We start from the raw sequence: 18,138 nt of genomic DNA, 5'->3' as shown, positions 1-18,138 counted from the left end.
TGCAGACCTGCTTCACTGCTTGTGGAGTTACATCCCTGCAGGTGGGGAGCTCAAACCAGGATCCCAACCCCTAACCTTAAGCTTTGTGCCATGGGTGCTTAACCCGCTGCACTACCACCCAGCCCCCAAGAGTGCTTCTTCAGTAGTTCCAGTTCCAATCAAAGCCAAATTATGAGTGGTCTGGGAGAAGGAGGCAGAGTGGATAAAGTACAGGATTCTCAGGCATGAGGTCCCAAGTTCAATCCCCAGTGCCACATATACCAGAGTAACGTGCAGATTCTCCCTGCTCCTCTCTCTCTCATTAATGAATAAATAAGATCTTTAGAACAAAAGAAAAATATCTCTGAAGATGGGTAGGTTGCACCATGGAAGAAATTAGAGTTTCTAAATTGTAGGTCCTGAGTCCAATCCCAAGCACTGCATATGCTAGAGCGCTGCTTCTGTGCCCCTCTACCCCTTTCTGTAGTTCATGAAATTAAAAATAATTAAAAAGCTATATTTTACCCACATCAGTCCGTTCTCCGCAAATTTACTAATGTGTTAACTCAAACTTCTTTCTCAAGCTGTTTCTATTCAGGATTTGTATCATAACTCTCTAAAGAGAAAATTGGTTTAAAGGTCATTTTTATGAAATTTTTATGGAAATTAAGATACTTTCAAGTTTTAAAATAAAACATATTATTACATAGATTTATTACGACTCCCTGTGGGTTCAGAAATAAATAGCTCTGCCAAGACCATACTGCAAAGCGCAAGGACCAGCAGAAGGATCCTGGTTCTGGCCCCAAGCTCCCCACCTGCAGGAAAGGTACTTCACAAGCAGTGAAGCAGGTCTGCAGGTATCTGTCTTTCTCTCCCCCTCTGTCTTCCCCTCCTCTCTCCATTTCTATCTGTCCTATCCAACAACAACAACATCAATAACTACAACAATGTTAAACAAGGGCAACTAAAAAGGGAAAATAAATTAATTCATTTAAAAAACCATACTCTAATATTTTCTACTTATAGAGTCTAAGGTCAAGGGGCAAGAAAGGGTTTTTCCCCCACTACATTTTTCGATATTTCCTAGATTTTGAATTACATATGTATGTAGTTTTATTCAAATGTGTAAGTTCTACTAAAGTGTATGTATCATTTAAATAAGCAAAGTATGTATACTCTTGTTCTCTTCAGATTGTATAAATATTTTGCCTCTTAAGTAAGCAAAGTATCATAATATTTTAAATTATAAAAAAATAAAGGCTGCCACTGTCTGGGAGGTTGTGCAGTGGATTAAGCTTTGGAGTTCTTAGGTGTGAGGTCTCAAGTTTGGTCTCCGGCATCAGATGTGTCAGAGTGATGCTGTCTCCTTCTTCCTCTCCCCTATTTCTCTCATTAATAAATAAATCTTTAGAAACAAAAGTAAAATCTGAATGGTGTTGAAAGAGAATGTGGAAGCTCAAAATACCCAGATTTTTTAGTTATTTGCAATAAACCTTGTAGCATTTTAGGAAAAGTGGGTTGCATAACAGTAAGCATTATAGTAACTGTCACTAGTCACTTTGATTTAGATATCTTAGTTTTTCCTACTTTTGTCCTTTCCACTTTCCCTACCCTTGTTTTAGCCTGCAGTAGTGTAAGTGACAGTGCAAATGATATATTAATCCCTTGCCTGCGATGGTCTCAGATTGCAGAGGAGCATCAGTAGGTAGACTTGAAGCTAGGAATTCGGATTTCCCAACCATTACTTCTTAGCAAACCCCTTCTGGAACAGACACAGAGAGCCTAAACATTCAAGTTATTTCTTATTCTCAATGGAGTATATTTTCTATATGTCCTGAGATATTTTTACTTGGTCAAGAATAATGAAATAACATTTTTAATATAAAGTAACCTTTAAAAAGTCTTTTTTCTTTTTGTTTTGTAAGAGAGAAAGAAATAGAGATGGAAAGGGGAGATAGAGTGGAAAAAGAAAGTGAGACACATTAAGATAGTGTTTCACTGCTTGTGAAGCTACTGCCTGCAATTGGGGATCAAGGGCTTGAACACTGGTCCTCTCACACTATACATGTGCAATCACAAAATGACCTTTAAAAAAAGATGCATATATCGATGTATTTTAGTACAACAGTTTTATACTACATAATTCTACTATTGCCAACAGTTGTTTTCTCCTTTTAAATTTAAAATGAAAAAAATGGGGTCCGGGAGGTGATGTAACCAGTGGAGTGAACATGTTACAATTCACAAGGACTAAGGTTCAAGCCCAAGATACAACCAGCTGAGGAGAAGCTTCACAAGTGGTAAGGCAGCGCTGCAGGTGTCTCTCTGTGTCTCCCCCTCTACATCTTCTGTTCCCTCTCAATTTCTATCCAGGAAATAATAAATGAATAAAATATACAGGGGGCCAGCAGTGGTGCATCTGTTTAAGCCCAGAAATTTCAGTGCATAAGGAATCATGTTCAAGTCCCTGGTCCCCAGCTGCAGGGGGTAGGGGAAGCTTCACAAGTGGTAAAGCAAGGCTGCAGGTGTTTCTCTGTCTCTCTCCTTTTCTAACTCCTCCTCTCCTCCCAATTTGTCTGTCTCGGTCCAATAATAAATAAATATATTAATATATATAAAAGAAAATTGACTTTAAAAATTAAAAAAAATGAAATAGAAAAAGTGGGAGAAAGAGCATGTGAGAAACATCACAGTACCCTCCATCATGCCTGGTGCTCCCATGTTGTGTTAGGGCTCAACACCAGGTCTGCAAGCATGGTGATGTGATGTGCACTCTACTGGGGGAGCAAGCTCTGGACCCCTTCGTTTATTTATTTTTATGGATAGAGCACCACTCAGAACTTCTGTATGTTGGGGATCAAACTTGGGGCCTCCTGCCATGTGCAGTATGCAATTTACCAATAAGCTACCTCTCAGTTCAATGCTTACAATTTTGAGATAGAGACCTAAGCACAGATCTACTATCCACTGAACTTGGCTTGCTGTATCTGTGTTGCCGGTCAGTGGTGCCAGGAATCAAGCCCAGGGACTCCCATATGTAAGGCATGAGCAGAGTGACTCTTCGAACAGTTGTTAAGTGATTCTACTAAATAAATTTTATCTGCAGTGTCCTGAGAGGTGGTACAGTGAATAAGACATTGGACTCTAAAGCATGAAGTTCTCAGTTTAATCTCTGGCATTGCATATGTCACAGTGATGCTCTGGTTCTTCCCTTACTCCTTCTCATTAATAAATAAATCTTTTTTTTTCCTTTCCATTTTGTTGCCCTTGTTGTTTTATAATTATTGTGGTTATTATTATTGTTGTTATTGCTGTCATTGTTTGTGGATAGGACAGACAGAAATCGAGAGAGGAAGGGAAGATAGAGAGAGGGAGAGAAAGATAAGACATCTGCAGACCTGCTTCAGCATTTATGAATCGACCCCCTGCAGGTGGGGAGCCAGGGGCTCAACCCAGGTTCCTTACACCAGTCCTTGTGATTTGCACCTCCTGCACTCAACCTCCTGCACTACCACCTGACCCCCACCTTTCTTTCTTTCTTTCATTTAAATGTATATATATATTACCTGCAGTCTTTTGGCATTTTGCTGTTGACACCTGTCTTTCTCTATAATCTTCTGGTAAAGCCTACCTCGAAGCACATGCAGAGCAATTTCTTTGTTTTTTATCTGGGAGCATTCTTGCTGGCATTCAACTACAAGCCCTGGAAAATTACCAAGACCAAAGACAGATGGGACTTCCCACAAGGCAAACTAAAACAGAACTAAGATGTTTAAGACAAGAAAACATGAATCAGGAAATTACTACAAAAGATTAAGAACATTTTAGATTTAACAGGCTTTAGAAATGATACCTAAGGGAGCCAGAAGGTAGCACAGTGGGCTAAGCCCACATGGCACAAAGAGCAAGGACCATTTAGGATCCTGGTTCAAGCCCCCTGCTCCCCACCTGCAGAGGAGTCGCTTCACAGGTAGTAAAGCAGGTCTGCAGGTGTCTCTCTGTCTCTCTATTCCTCTCTATCTCCCCCTTCTCTCTCAATTTCTCTCTGTCGCTATCCAATAACAAACAAAAAAAAGATACATAGATTGCTTCATGGAAAACTGGGAATTGTTATGCAAGTACATACATAACATAACTTTTTTATTCATAAAAGAGAATGAGAGCATCATTATGGTACGTGCAATGCCAGGAATCAAACTCAGGACCAGAAGGCGGCTCAGGGGGTAAAGCACATGCTTTACGTAGCATGTGGCTGGGGGTCTGATCCTCCACACTGCAAGTGCACACCACAGGCAGGCAATGGGAGGGACTCCATGCATAGAGGAGCTGTGCTTTGCATGTCTCCCTCTCTTAAAGGATACAGAATGGAGACTGGCAGGGAGGCTTCTCAGCTGTCCCATGCAGGTGCAAGGTTCTGGGTGTGATTGATCCCCAGGCACAATATTTGAGAAAAATTTTTAAAAAGTCTTTGTATTACTTAAAAGATGTACAGTTAAGAGAACAATATTACCATGATTTTTTTCAAAAAAGCCAATCTGCAGCCCTGGAGGCTGGCACAATGGTTGGAGTTTTGGACTCAAGCATGAGGTCCTGAATTCTACCACCAGCATCACATGTTACAGACTGATGCTACAGTGTTTTCTCTCTCTCTTTATCTCTCTCTCTCTCTCTCTTTCTCCTCCCTTTCTCCCTCACTAATTAATAAATCTTTTAAAAGAGCTCCAGCATAAGTAGAAACAGGGTTCAGACAGACCTAGGATCCCACACATGCAAACCAGTCCTCTTACCACTGAACCACCTCCCAGCTTGCATTAACTGGCTCTTTAAAAGATTTTAATTATTTATATGTGTACATATATTTTATAAACTTTTTTTGAAAAATATGGTACACTTCATGAATTTGTGTGTAATCCTTGAGCAGGGGCCATGCTAATCTTATCTGTATCATGCCAATTTCAGTATATGTACTACCAAAGCTAGGACTATATTATAATCTTATTTAAAAAGTGTTAAGATATGGAGACAGTTGGAGTCGGGTGGTGGCACAGCGGGTTAAGCGCACATGGCGCAAAGCTCAAGGACCGGAGGAAAGATCGCGGTTCGTGGTTAGAGCTCCTGGCTCCCCACCTGCAGGGGAGTCCCTTTAAAGGTGGTGAAGCAGGTCTGCAGGTGTCTGTCTTTCTCTCCCCCTCTGTCTTCCCCTCCTCTCTCCATTTCTCTCTGTCCTATCCAACAACAATGACATTAATAACCACAACAATGTTAAGCAAGAAGGGAAACCAAAAGGAAAAACAAATAAAAATTTAAAAAGAGTGGATAAGAATAGAAAAGAAAAAAAAAAGAAAGGGAGACAATGAGACTTTGGTGACAACAACAACAAAAATAAAATAACCTATTTATACTCTAGAATTGCAAAATGGCTAGGGCAGTGGATCTGTAGGCATTAAGTCCTGAATTCAATCCCCAGCATTGCATGTGCCATAGTCATGCTCTGCTTCTCTTTTTGGTATTAGTAAGTAACAATTTTTTTCTTTTTTTTAATTTCCTTTTTTTTTAAAACCACAGTTCCTGTCCGGTTCCTACCCAGCTCCAAGATTGGCTCCTGCCTGGCTCTGCCCAGCTCCTATTGCAGCTCCCACCTGCCAGTGCCCTGGCCGCCCTGTTGTGCGCAGGCGGACTGCAGTCCCCCCCAGGACTGTCCTCGCAGACACAAGAGCCCCAGGCGCCCCCCGCCCACCCCCCATGGCACAAGGAGCCCAGCCAGGCCCAGGCCTCCTGAAATGGGTAGGGGGTGGGGGGGGGCGCTGGGAGTGGCCTCCCTGGACCAGCAGTTTGCAAAGTGCCAGACCCTCAGCCCAGACCCAATCCACAGCCTGGCAAACGGCTCAACAGGGGTTCCAGCCAGCCAGCATGGGGCACAGTTCTGAAATGCATGTCTCTTCCGAGAGAGACAGAGGCAGAGAAATCACTCCAGTTCTAGAAGTGTGAGGAGACCCCCCCAACCTGGACCCACACCCCGCGCCCAGGCCTTCACCTTAGTCTGGGAGCCTGGCACGCCATGTTGCCCCAGGCCAAACTCCAGGTTCAGGATTCCAAACAGCCTTCCCCCGAGGACCTCGTCGTGGGCCACACTGAGGAAGGACAGCGGGCACATTTCGGATGGGCGGGTGCGCGGAAAGTTCTCTGGGCCTGGCCACTCCCGAAGCCAAGGCAGGCTGGTGGGTTCCACCGGGGTCCCCTCCTGCCCAGGCGTTTGGGGTGGGCTGGAGGCAGTGCGCCTGGCCTCGAGCTGCCTGGGCGGGTCCTCACCCTCAGGGCGCTCGGAGCCGCAAGCATGGACATGCTGGGCGAGGCCCTGGGACCCCAGGATCCCTCTCCTGGCTGGAAGGAAAGGGAAGGCCGGCTGCCCAGACTCTCCGGTGGGGTCCCTGTGCTTGCGCTCCTGGAAGCCGAAAACAGCGGGATCTGGGGCACGCAGCCACCCTTCCAGGGTGTCCCTGTCCGGGGTGTGGGGTCTGGGGGCTCGCGCACACCTCCCCCGGGTGCGCCCCTGCCGGGGGTGCGCATGGCCCTTATCCGGGGACCGCCCTGCTCAAGGCCGCTGGGTCCTGGGGGTTGGGGGGGGGGGGCGCAGCCACCTCTTCGGGCTGTGCCTGGCCCGGGGTATGGTGTCTGTCCAGTGGCGCTGGCGCCTCTGTGGCTGTACCCCGACTTCGCCCCTCCCCCCAACCAGCACCTTCCTGGGCGGGCGCGACACCAGAGCCTTCCAGGACGGGTGGCACCTGGCACCTGGCACCGGGGGCCACTTACTTGGAATTGGAGGAATGGCAGTAGATGGCCCGAGCACGATGGACATGGCCGCTGCTGTCCAGCACAGCACCGTCTTGACTCCGCAGCAGTACTTCCACGCCAGGAGCCTCCGCACAGTCGTGGCCTGGCGCTCAAGTTGCGGACCCGGGCACCAGCGCTGGGACCTATGGGTGCAACGCAACTCAACGCAATGCGGCGTGGGGGTGACGTTACGCGATGCAATGCTGCGTGGGGCTGACGTGACGTGTCGCAACGCAATGCGCGTGGGTGTGACGGGACGCGACGCTACGCAAGGCGCGTGGGGGCGACGGGGCCTCAGGGCGCGGGCCGCAGGGCTCCATGGCGCTGCGCTGGACGCAGCTGGGACAAAGAGAAGAAGAGAAGAAGGGAAGACAGGGGGAGAGAAAGATAGACACCTGCAGACCTGCTTCACCTACTGTGAGGCCAGGCCCCTGCAGATGGGGAGCTGGGGTCTCGAACCAGGATCCTTAGGCTGTGCGACCTGCGCTAAACCCGCTGCGCTACCTCCGAACTCCCTTTTTGTTTAATGTTTTATTTATAAAAAGGAAACATTGAGTAAACCATAGGATAAGAGGGGTACAACTTCCAACAACGACGACAACAATAATAACTACAACAATAAATCAACAAGGGCAACAAAAGGGAATAAATAAATAAAATATTTTTTAAAAAAAGAGGGGTACAACTCCACACAATTCCCACCACCAGAACTCTGTATCCCATCCCCTCCCCTGATAGCTTTATTGTTTTTTAACCCTGGGAGTATGGACCCAAGGTCATTGTGGGATGCAGAAGACGGAAGGTCTGGCTTCTGCAATTGCTTCCCCGCTGAACATGGGCGGTGACTGGTTGATCCATACTCCCAGCCTGTCTCTCCCTTGTCCTAGTGGGCAAGGGCTCTGGGGAAGCAGAGCCCCAGGACACATTGGTGGTGTTGTCTGTCCAGGGAAGTCTGGTCAGCATTATGCTAGCATCTGGAACCTGGTGGTTGAAAAGAGTTAACATACAAAGCCGAACAAATTGTTGACCAATCATGGACCTAAGCTGGAATAGTACAGATAAAGTGTTGAGGGATTCTTAAGAAATTCTTTAATAATTTTAAAATAGGCACAGGTGGTGGTGATCTCAGTTGAGCATGCGCATAACCATGACTAAGAACCCAGGTTCAAGGCCCCAGTGCCTACCTGCTAGGGGGTGGGGTTAAGCTTGACAAGCAAGCAGAGCTGTAGGTGTTTCTCTCTCTCCATTATCTCCCTTCCTTGTATGAATTGCCTTGTTCTATCAAATCAAAATTTAATTGTAAATACAAATTCCTTAAAAATAATCTAAGCAAAGTCAGGAGGTAGCACAGTGGGTTAAGTACACCGGCTCTCAAACTGCAGAGGGTTTGCTTCACAGGCAGTGAAGCAGGTCTGCAGGTGTCTATCTTTCTCTCCCCCTCTCTGTTTTCTCCTCCTCTCTCCATTTCTCTCTGTCCTATCCAACTACAAGGACATCAATAAGAACAATAATAACTACAACAATAAAATAACAAGGGCAACAAAAGGGAAAATAAATATTTTAAAAATTAAAAAATATTTTTATTATCTTTATTTATTGGATAGTAACAGCAGAAATCAAAAGGGAAAGGGGAAGTAAAGAGGGAGAAGAGAGAGAGAGAGAGACCTGCAGCACTGCTTCACCATTCACAAAGCTTTTCCTCTACAGGTGTGGTGGGGACTCAAATCCAAAATAAATTTTAAGAATCTAACTCAACTCCTTTTGTGTTGATGGTGTTAGGGTTTAGAGACAGACTTAAGTTTGAATAAAATCTAGAGACAGGATGTAAAGTTCAAAATCTCAGAGCCAGAAAAAGAAATAGGGCTTTGCCCAGACCCATCCCTGCTACCTGCATGATGAGACTGGCTGAAAGAAGAACAAAGCAGTAGTAATATAATATACCTTTGGAATATATATCCCTTGGAATATAATATCCCTTTGGAATATATATCCCTTTGGAATATAACATTTTTAAAATAGGCTTACTAGCTATCTTCAAAACAGAGACCCCAAATCTTCATCTGTAATATTCCAGCCTTTAGGTTCATGATTGGTCAACAATTTGTTTGGCTTTATATGTCAACTCTTTTTTTAGCCACCAGGTTTCAGATGCTACCAAGATGCCTACTGGACTTCCCTGGACAGAAGACTCCACCAATGTGTCCTGGAGCCCCACTTCCCCAGAGCTCTGCCCCACTAGGGAAAGAGAAAGACAGACTGAGAGTATGGATCCACCTGTAAACAACCATGTTCAGCATGGAAGCAGTTACAGAAGCCAGACCTTCTACCTCTGCACACCATAATGTCCCTGAGTCCATACTCCCAGAGAGTTAAAGAATAGGAAAGCCATTGGGAGGGGATGGGATACTGAGTTCTGGTGGTGGGAATTATACCCCTCTTATCCTATGGCCTTGTCAATGTTTCCATTTTATAAATAAACCTTTAAAAAAGAATAGCATATATAGAGAGTTGTATGCAAAAAAAATCAGTGGAAACTTCTTTAAAAGCAAAAAAATGGGGGCAGGTGGTGGTGCACCTGGTTAAGTGCATACATCATAGTGCACAAGGACCTGGGTTCAAGCCCCTGGCCCCCTACCTGCAGGGGGAAAACTCACAAGTGGTGAAATATAGCTACAGGTGTCTCTATCTATTTCCCTTTCTATATGCTCCTCCCTTATCAATTTCTCTGTTTATGTCTAATCAATCAGTCAATCCAGACATAGATAATTTAAAAAAAAGAGGCATCACATGCAGAGAAACTCCCCTCTCCCTCTAAGCTGAGGGGAGTCATTTGCAGAGTTTCTTCTGCCCTAAACAAAGTGCGCTGGGTGAAGATTTTGCCTCTTATTTTGTATTTCCTCTCACCTATAAAGGAATGCAAATGGGAGGGTGGGGTAGGTGGGGGTTCACTGGGTTTAGTGCACATAGTATAAAAGCACAAAGACCCATGCAAGGATCTTGGTTGGAGGCCCTGGCTCCTCACCTGCAGAAGGACACTTCACAAGCAGAGAAACAGGTCTCTATCCCTCTCTATATACCCCATCCCCTCTCAGTTTCTGTCTGTCTTAGCCAAAATAAATAAATAAATGAATCAATAAATATATGGCTGCCAGCACCAGTGGATTCATAGTGCTGGCCCTGAAACCTGGTGATAAGCCCAAAAGCAAAAAAAAAAAAAAAAAGAAAGAAAGAAAGGAAAAATAAACAAAGAAAGAATAGCCAAGAGAAAAAAGGGGGGAGTCAGGCACTGGTATACTTGGTTAAACACACAACAATGGAGAGGGACCTGGATTCAAGCCCCTGATCCTCACTGCAGGAGGAAAGCTTCAAAAGTGACTAAGCAGGGCTGCAAGTGTCTCTGTCTCTCCCTCCCTCTCTCTCCCCCTTCCATCACATCTCACGTTCTGGCTGTCTCTACCAATAAATAAAGATAGTTTAAAAAGAAAAGAAAATTAAAGAAAGGAAAAAGTTAAGCTACTAAAAACAGGCTTTCCAGAAGCAGTTTATTTCCACTCATGTGCTCTGTAACAGGGGACCTCAAAAAAGAGCTTTCTTACTTCAAATGCCAATTTGATGTAGACTTCTGTCATGTAAATTAATTTTTCTATTATTATCTTTATTTAATGGATAGAAACAGCCATAAATTCAGAGGGAAGGTAGGTGATAGGGAAAGAGACAGAGACACCTGCAATATGGCTTCACCACTCAAAAAGTTTTCCCCTTGCAGATGGGGGCCAGGGGCTTGAACTTGGATCCTTGTGCACTGTAACATGTGTGCTCAACCAGGTGTACCACAATAAGGACCCCAGGACTATTTAAAATAGTATCTTGCCAAAAAGCAGTTAGCAGTCACACTCCAAGGAGACTGTTTTAGCATCAGGAAACACTTGTAAACACCCCACACATACACACACACACACATGCACAGACAGGCTCCAGGGGGCAGAGGAAGCCAGTCTGACCTGGGAGTGAAGTGGGCAGGGCATACATGTGGCCCTGGATCCTTCCACCTCAGTGGGCCACCTCCCCTCCTCTTTCAACCTTCTCAGTTCAGATGACAGATTTACAAGCAAGATAAAGGGACCAAGCCAAGAAGGAAAGGAAGATAATAGAATATTAACAAGGGTTGGGCTGTAGCGCAGTGGGTTAAGCACAGGTGGTGCAAAGCACAAGGATCAGCCTAAGGATACCGGCTAGAGCCCCCAAATTTGATTCCTTAATAAACCAGGCCCCCAAATTCCTTAATAAACCAGGCCCCCAAATTTGATTCCTTAATAAACCAGGCCCCAAAATTTGATTCCTTAATAAATCAAAGATACAGTAAGCACATTCAGTAATATTACCTTAATATCATGGACTTCATATCCTACCCTGTGGTCAGTGACACTATTCTGGGTGAAATTGTAGGTCTGGATTCTTTCTGACTGGGTTCTTGTTCCAACCTGTGCAGAGATAGAAAGGAATTCACATTTTAATATAATTACTATCTTTACTACAATGGAAAAGGCACCGCAAATTCTTTTCTAAGGATTTCTATTTCTGAATGTCAGGCACATACAATTGACAAAGAGCAAGAGTGGAAGGAATTTAATTGTTTAAGACTCTTGTTATCTCAGGTTTACTTATGGAGTAAGAGTGTTTCTTTTTCTTTTTTTTTTTCTTCCTGCACTACAAATCCACTGCTCCTGCAGGCCATCACCCCCCCCCCCCCGCCTTTTGTTGTTCTTTTTGTTTATCATTGTTGCTGGATAGGACAGAGAAATTTAGGGTGGGGGGGAGACAATGAGTGGGAGAGAAAGACAGACACCTGAAGACCTGCTTCACCACTTGTGAAGTGACATCCCTGCAGGTCGGGAGCTCAAAATGGGATCCCAACCCCTATCCTTGAGCTTTGTGCCATGTGCGCTTAGCCAGCTAGCTGCACTACCACCCAGCCCCCAAAAGTGCTTCTTCAGTAGTTCCAATTCCAATCAAAGCCAAATTATGAGCGGTCTGGGAGAAGGAGGCAGAGTGGATAAAGTACAGGATTCTCAGGCATGAGGTCCCAAGTTCAATCCCCAGTGCCACATATACCAGAGTAACGTGCTGATCCTCCCTGCTCCTCTCTCTCTCATTAATGAATAAATAAGATCTTTAGGACAAAACAAAACTATCTCTGAAGATGGGTAGGTTGCACCATGGAAGAAATTAGAGCTTCTAAATTTTAGGTCCTGAGTCCAATCCCAATCACTGCATATGCTAGAGTGCTGCTTCTGTGCCCCTCAACCCCCTTCTGTAATTCATGAAATTCAAATAATTTAAAAACTCTATTTTACCCTCATCAGTCCGTTCTCCAGAAAGTTTACTAATGTGTTAACTCAAATTTCTTCCTCAAGCTATTTCTATTCAGGATTTGTATCATAACTGTCTAAAGAGAAAATTGGTTTAAAGGTCATTTTTATGAATTTTTTATGGAAATTAAGATACTTTCAAGTTTTAAAATAAAACATATTATTACAAAATTTTATTACAACTCCTTGGGGGTTCAGAAATAAATAGCTCTGCCAAAACCATACTGCAAAGTGCAAGGACCAGCAGAAGGAACCTGGTTCTGGCCCCAGCTCCCCACCTGCATGAAAGTCACTTCACAAGCAGTGAAGCAGGTCTTCAGGTATCTTTCTCTCCCCCTCTGTCTTCCCCTGCTATTTCCGTTTCTCTCTGTCCTATCCAACAACAACAACATCAATAACTACAACAATGTTAAACAAGGGCAACTAAAAAGGAAAAATAAATTAATTCATTTAAAAACACCGTAATATTTTCTGAGAGAATCTAAGGTCGAGGGTCAGGAAAGGGTTTTTCCCCCACTTCATTTTTCTCTATTTCCTAGATTTTGAATTACATATGTATGTAGTTTTATTCAAATGTATAAGTTCTACTAAATTGTATGTATCATTTAAATAAGCAAAGTATACTCTTGTTCTCTTCAGATTGTATAAATCTTTTGCCTCTTAAGTAAGCAAAGTAGCATAATATTTTAAATTATAAAAAAATAAAGGCTGCCACTGTCTGGGAGGTTGTGCAGTGGATAAAGCTTTGGGGTTCTTATGTGTGAGGTCTCAAGATTGATCTCTGGCATCAGATGTGTCAGAGTGATGCTGCGGTTCTCCTTCTTCCTCTCCCCTAATTCTCTCACTAATAAATAAATCTTTAAAAACTAAAGTAAAACCTGAATGTGGTTGAAAGAGAATTTTGGGGTTGGAAGCGCAAAATAGCCATGTTTTTGAGTTATTTGCAGTAAACCTTGTAGCATTTTTGGAAAAGTGGGCTGCATAACAGTAAGCATTATAATAACTGTCACAAGTCACTTTGATTTAGATATCTTAGTTTTCCCTACTTTTGGCCGTTCCACTTTCCCTACCCTTATTTTAGCCTGCAGTAGTGTAACTGACAGCGCAAATAATATATTTATCCCTTGCCTGCGATGGTCTCAGATTGTAGAGGAGCATCAGTAGGTAGACTTGAAGCTAGGAATTCACATTTCCAAACCACTACTTCTTAGCAAACCCCTTCTGGCACAGACACAGAGAGCCTAAACATTCAAGTTATTTCTGATCCTCCACACTCTAAGTGCACACCACAGGCAGGCAATGGGCGGGACTCAGTGCATAGAGGAGCAGTGCTTTGCATGTCTCTTAAAGGATACAGAATGGAGACTGGCAAGGAGGCTTCTCAGTTGTCCCATGCAGGTGCAAGGTTCTGGGTGGGATTGATTCCCAGGCACAATATTTGAGAAAAAATTTTAAAATGACTTTGTATTGCTTAAAAGATTAACAGTTAAGAGAACAATATTACCATGATTTTGTTCAAAAAAGCCAATCTGCAGCCCTGGAGGCTGGTACAGTGGTTGGAGTTTTGGACTCAAGCATGAGGTCCTGAATTCTACCTCCAGCATCACATGTTCCAGACTGATGCTATAGTGTTTTTCCTCTCTCTCTCTCTCTCCTCCCTTTTTCCCTCACTGATTAATCTTTTAAAAGAGCTTCAGCATATGTAGAACCAGAGTTCAGACAGACCTGGGATCCCACACATATAAATCTAGATCTCTTGCCACTGAACCACCTCCCAGGTTACATTAACTGGCTCTTAAAAAGATTATAATTATTTATATGTGTGTACATATATTTTATAATCTTTTTTTGAAAAAATATGGTATGCCTCATGAATCTGTGTGTAATCCTTGAGCAGGGGCCATGCTAATCTTCTCTGTTATCATGCCAGTTTTAGTATATGTACTACCGAAGCTAGGACTATATTATAATCTTATTTAAAAAGTGTTAAGAGATGGAGACAGTTGGAGTCAGGCAGTGGCACAGTGGGTTAAGCGCACATGGCGCAAAGCTCATGGACCAGAGGAAAGATCGTGGTTCTAGCCCCTGGCTCCCCACCTGCCCGGGAGTCCCTTCACAGGTGGTGAAGCAGGTCTGCAGGTGTCTGTCTTTTTCTCCCCCTTCTGTCTTCCCCTCTTCTCTCCATTTCTCTCTGTCCTATCCAACAACAACATTAATCACCACACAATGTTAAGCAACAAGGGCAACAAAAAGGAAAAATAAATAAAAATAAAAAAGAGTGGAAAAGAATAGACAAGAAAAAAAAAAGAAAGGGAGACAATGAGACCTTGGTGACAACAACAACAACAAAAATAAAATAACCTATTTATACTTTAGAATTGCAGAATGGCTAGGGCAATGGCTCTGTACGAATTAAGTCCTGAATTCAATCCCCAGATTTGCATGTGCCATAGTCATGCTCTGCTTCTCTTTTTTTTGTATTAATAAGTAACATTTTTCCTTTTTTTAATTTCCTTTAAAAAAAAAAAAAAAAAAAACCACGGTTCCTGCCCGGTTCCTACCAGCTCCAAGATCAGCTCTTGCCTGGCTCTGTGGGGCTCCTAGTGCAGCTCCCACCTGCCAGCATCCTGGCTGCCCCATTGTGTGAGTAGGAAGACTGCAGTCTCCCAAGGACTGTCCCCACAGACACAAGAACCCCAGGCGACCCCTGCCCACCCCCCACCACACATGGAGCCCTGCCAATCCCAGGCCACCTGCATGAGGGGGGTTGGGGGTGGGTGTTGGCAGTGCCCTCCAGGACCAGCAGGTTGCAAAGTGCCAGACCCTCAGCCCAGACCCAGTCCACAGCTCGGGCCCAGGGCTCAACAAGGGTTGGAGGCAGCTGGCCTGGGGCACCCCTCTGAAATGCATGTCTCTTCCGAGAGAGACAGAGACAGAGAAAACACTCCAGTTCTAGAAGTGTGAGGAGAGCCCCAACCTGGACCTGCACCCTGTGCCCAGCCTCCTTCACCCTAGTCTGGGAGCTTGGCTCCCCATGTTGCCCCAGACCAAACTCGAAGTTCAGGATTCCTAACAGTCATTCCCCGAGGACCTCATAGTGGGCCACAGAGAGAGCAAGGACAATGGGCGCACATTTCGGGTGGGCGGGCGTGGGGAAAGTTCTCTAGGACTGGTCGCTCCCGAAGCCAGGTCGGTGGGTTCAGGGGTCCCCTCCTGCCCAGGCGATTGGGGTGGGCAGGAGGCGCACTGCCCGGACTCCAGCTGAGCTGGCGGGTCCTCACCCTCAGGGCGCTTGAAGCCACCAGCACTGACACACTAGGTGAGGCCCAGGGACCAAGGACCCCTCTCCCAGCAGGAAGGAAAGGGAAGGCCCACTTCACAGACTCTCCTGCAGGGTCCCTGCACTCATGGAAGCTGAAAGCAGCTCAATCTGAGGGCACGCAGGCACCCTTCCAGGGTGTCCCTGCCAGGGGTGCGTGGTCTGGGGGCTCGTGGACACCTCCCCTGGGTTCCCCCCTGCCAGGGATGCGCATGGCCTTGATCCAGGGGAGCACCCCGCTCAAGGCCACTGGGTCCTGCAGGTTTCTGGGTGCGTGCAGCCACCTCTAAGGGGTGCGCCTGGCCCGGGGTACTGGTTCCTTGGGCGCTGGCCCCTCTGCGGCTGTACCCTGACTTTGCCCCTCCCCCCACCCAGCACCTTCCCAGGCAGGCACAAAACCCAACCTTCAAGGGCACAGGAACCAGGGGCCACTTACTCGGAATTGGAGGAATCTCACTAGATGGGCTCCAGCACTATGGACCTGGCTGCTGGCTGCTGTCTGGCATAGCACCTTGGGGAGTCCCCAGCAGTACTTCCACATGGGGGACCTCCGCACAGTTCTGGCTGGGAGCTCAAGGCACAGGGCCCAGGCCCCAGCGCTGGAGCCTATGGGTGCGACCCAATTACCAAATAATGTGATGGTAACATTAACTATTGATTGTCTTTTTGAACCCTAAGACAGCAGGAACCTCACATCTCCACTATAGAGCCTCTACTTCCCCCAGTCCTGGAACCCTTGGATAGGACCCACTTTCCCGTATGCCTCTCCCAATCCATATCAAATAATGTTGCATCTGCCGATCACATCCTAATCAACACAACGATTGCCACCTCAACATGCTTCACTTCAGACTGTGTCCAGAGACTTCATGTGTGGATTGACAACCCTTCAGCTTCATTACTCGGGTGAGACCTTTCCTTTCATAGTATACTCTAATTCCATCTCAGGTGGTTCACTTTCTAACAAAGTCCCAAAACCTAGATATACACCAGATTCTGTGAGAGAGAGCATATGTTGACACGTATCCATAAACTACTGCAAAAATATATACCTGAAAGCAGAAGTACACTAGAGTTTGCAGTGAGTATCCCCCTAACACTTCCTCTCCACTATTCCAAGCTTTGGGTCCATGATTGCTTAACAATTTGTTTGGCTTTGTATGTTAACTCTCTTTTCAGTCACCAGGTTCCAGATGTCATCATCATGTCAGCCAGGCTTCCCTGGACTGAAGACCCCACCAATATGTCCTGAAACTCCGCTTCCCCAGAGACCCACCCTACTAGGGAAAGAGAGAGGCAGACTGGGAATATAGACTGACCAGTCAATGCCCATGTTCAGTGGGGAAGCAATTACAGAAGCCAGACTTTCTACCTTCTGCAACCCACAATGACCCTGGGTCCATGCTCCCAGAGGGATAGAGAATGGGAAAGCTATCAGGGGAGGGGCTGGGATATGGAGATTGGGTGGTGGGAATTGTGTGGAGTTGTACCTCTCCTACCCTATGGTTTTGTTAATTAATCCTTTCTTAAATAAAAAGGGAAAAAAAAGTGAAAGACTTGTATACTGAAAATTATGAGTCACTACTCAAGGAAATTGCAAAAGACACAAAGAAGTGGAAAGATATTCCATGCTCATGGGTTGAAAGAATTAACACCATTAAAATGAATATACTACCCACAGCCATATACAATTTTAATGCTATTCCTATCAAGATCCCAAACACATTTTTAGGAGAATAGAACAAATGCTACAAATGTTTATCTGGAGCCAGAAAAGACCTAGAATTGCCAAAACAATCTTGAGAAGAAAGAACAGAACCGGAGGCATCACACTCCCTGATCTCAAATTGTATTATAGGGCCCTTGTCATAAAAACTGCTAGGTACTGGAACATGAATAGACACACTGACCGGTGTCTCAATAGAATTGAGAGGCCAGAAGTAAGCCCCCACACCTATGGACAATTAATCTTTGACAAAGGTGCCCAGACTATTAAATGGGGAAAGCAAAGTCTCTTCAACAAATGGTGTTGGAAAAAATGGGTTGAAACATGCAGAAGAATGAAACTGAATCACTATATTTCACCAAATACAAAAGCGAATTCCAAGTGGATCAAGGACTTGGATGTTAGACCAGAAACTATCACATACTTAGAGGAAAATATTGGCAGAACCCCTTTCTACATAAATTTTAAAGACACCTTCAATGAAATGAATCCAATTAAAAAGAAGACTAAGTCAAGTATAAACTTATGGGACTACATCAAATTAAAAAGCTTCTGCACAGCTAAAGAAACTACTACCCAAACCAAGAGACCCCTGACAGAATGGGAGAAGATCTTTACATGCCATACCTCAGACAAGAGGCTAATAACCAAAATATGTAAAGAACTTGCAAATCTCAACAAGAAAAAAATAACCCCTTCCAAAAATGGGGGGAGGACATGGACAGATTATTCACCACAGAAGAGATCCAAAAGGTCTAGAAACACATGGAAAAAAATGTTCCAAGTCTCTGACTGTCAGAGAAATGCAAGTAAAGACAACAATGAGATACCACTTCACTCCTCTAAGAATGTCATACATCTGAAAAGAAACCTGCAGACGGGCTTCACTGCTTGTGAAGGGACTCCACTGC

At 44.9% G+C, this 18,138-nt stretch overlaps 1 long non-coding RNA gene and 2 other non-coding genes across 3 annotated transcripts in view; 1 reads left to right on the top strand and 2 right to left on the bottom strand.

Annotated features, from left to right (window-relative positions):
* Positions 1–4,858: 4,858 nt before the first annotated feature.
* On the bottom strand, positions 4,859–4,965 carry LOC132537233 (U6 spliceosomal RNA). Its single transcript, XR_009548694.1, has one exon. It is a non-coding gene; the product is annotated as a U6 spliceosomal RNA (small nuclear RNA).
* Positions 4,966–14,034: 9,069 nt separating this feature from the next.
* LOC132537245 (U6 spliceosomal RNA) lies at positions 14,035–14,142 on the bottom strand. The gene has a single exon (XR_009548706.1). It is a non-coding gene; the product is annotated as a U6 spliceosomal RNA (small nuclear RNA).
* Positions 14,143–14,970: 828 nt separating this feature from the next.
* LOC132537004 (uncharacterized) overlaps positions 14,971–18,138 on the top strand; it is a 418,667-nt gene continuing 415,499 nt past the window's right edge. Inside the window, exon 1 of the long non-coding RNA XR_009548515.1 lies at positions 14,971–15,052. This is a non-coding gene — a long non-coding RNA (uncharacterized LOC132537004). The remainder of the gene's footprint in view (positions 15,053–18,138) is intronic.

Source organism: Erinaceus europaeus, chromosome 2 (genome assembly GCF_950295315.1).
Source record: "Erinaceus europaeus chromosome 2, mEriEur2.1, whole genome shotgun sequence".
Classification (NCBI taxonomy): Eukaryota; Metazoa; Chordata; class Mammalia; order Eulipotyphla; family Erinaceidae; genus Erinaceus; species Erinaceus europaeus.
Note: the sequence above shows the minus strand (reverse complement) of the source record. Positions and strands in the feature narration are given on the sequence as shown.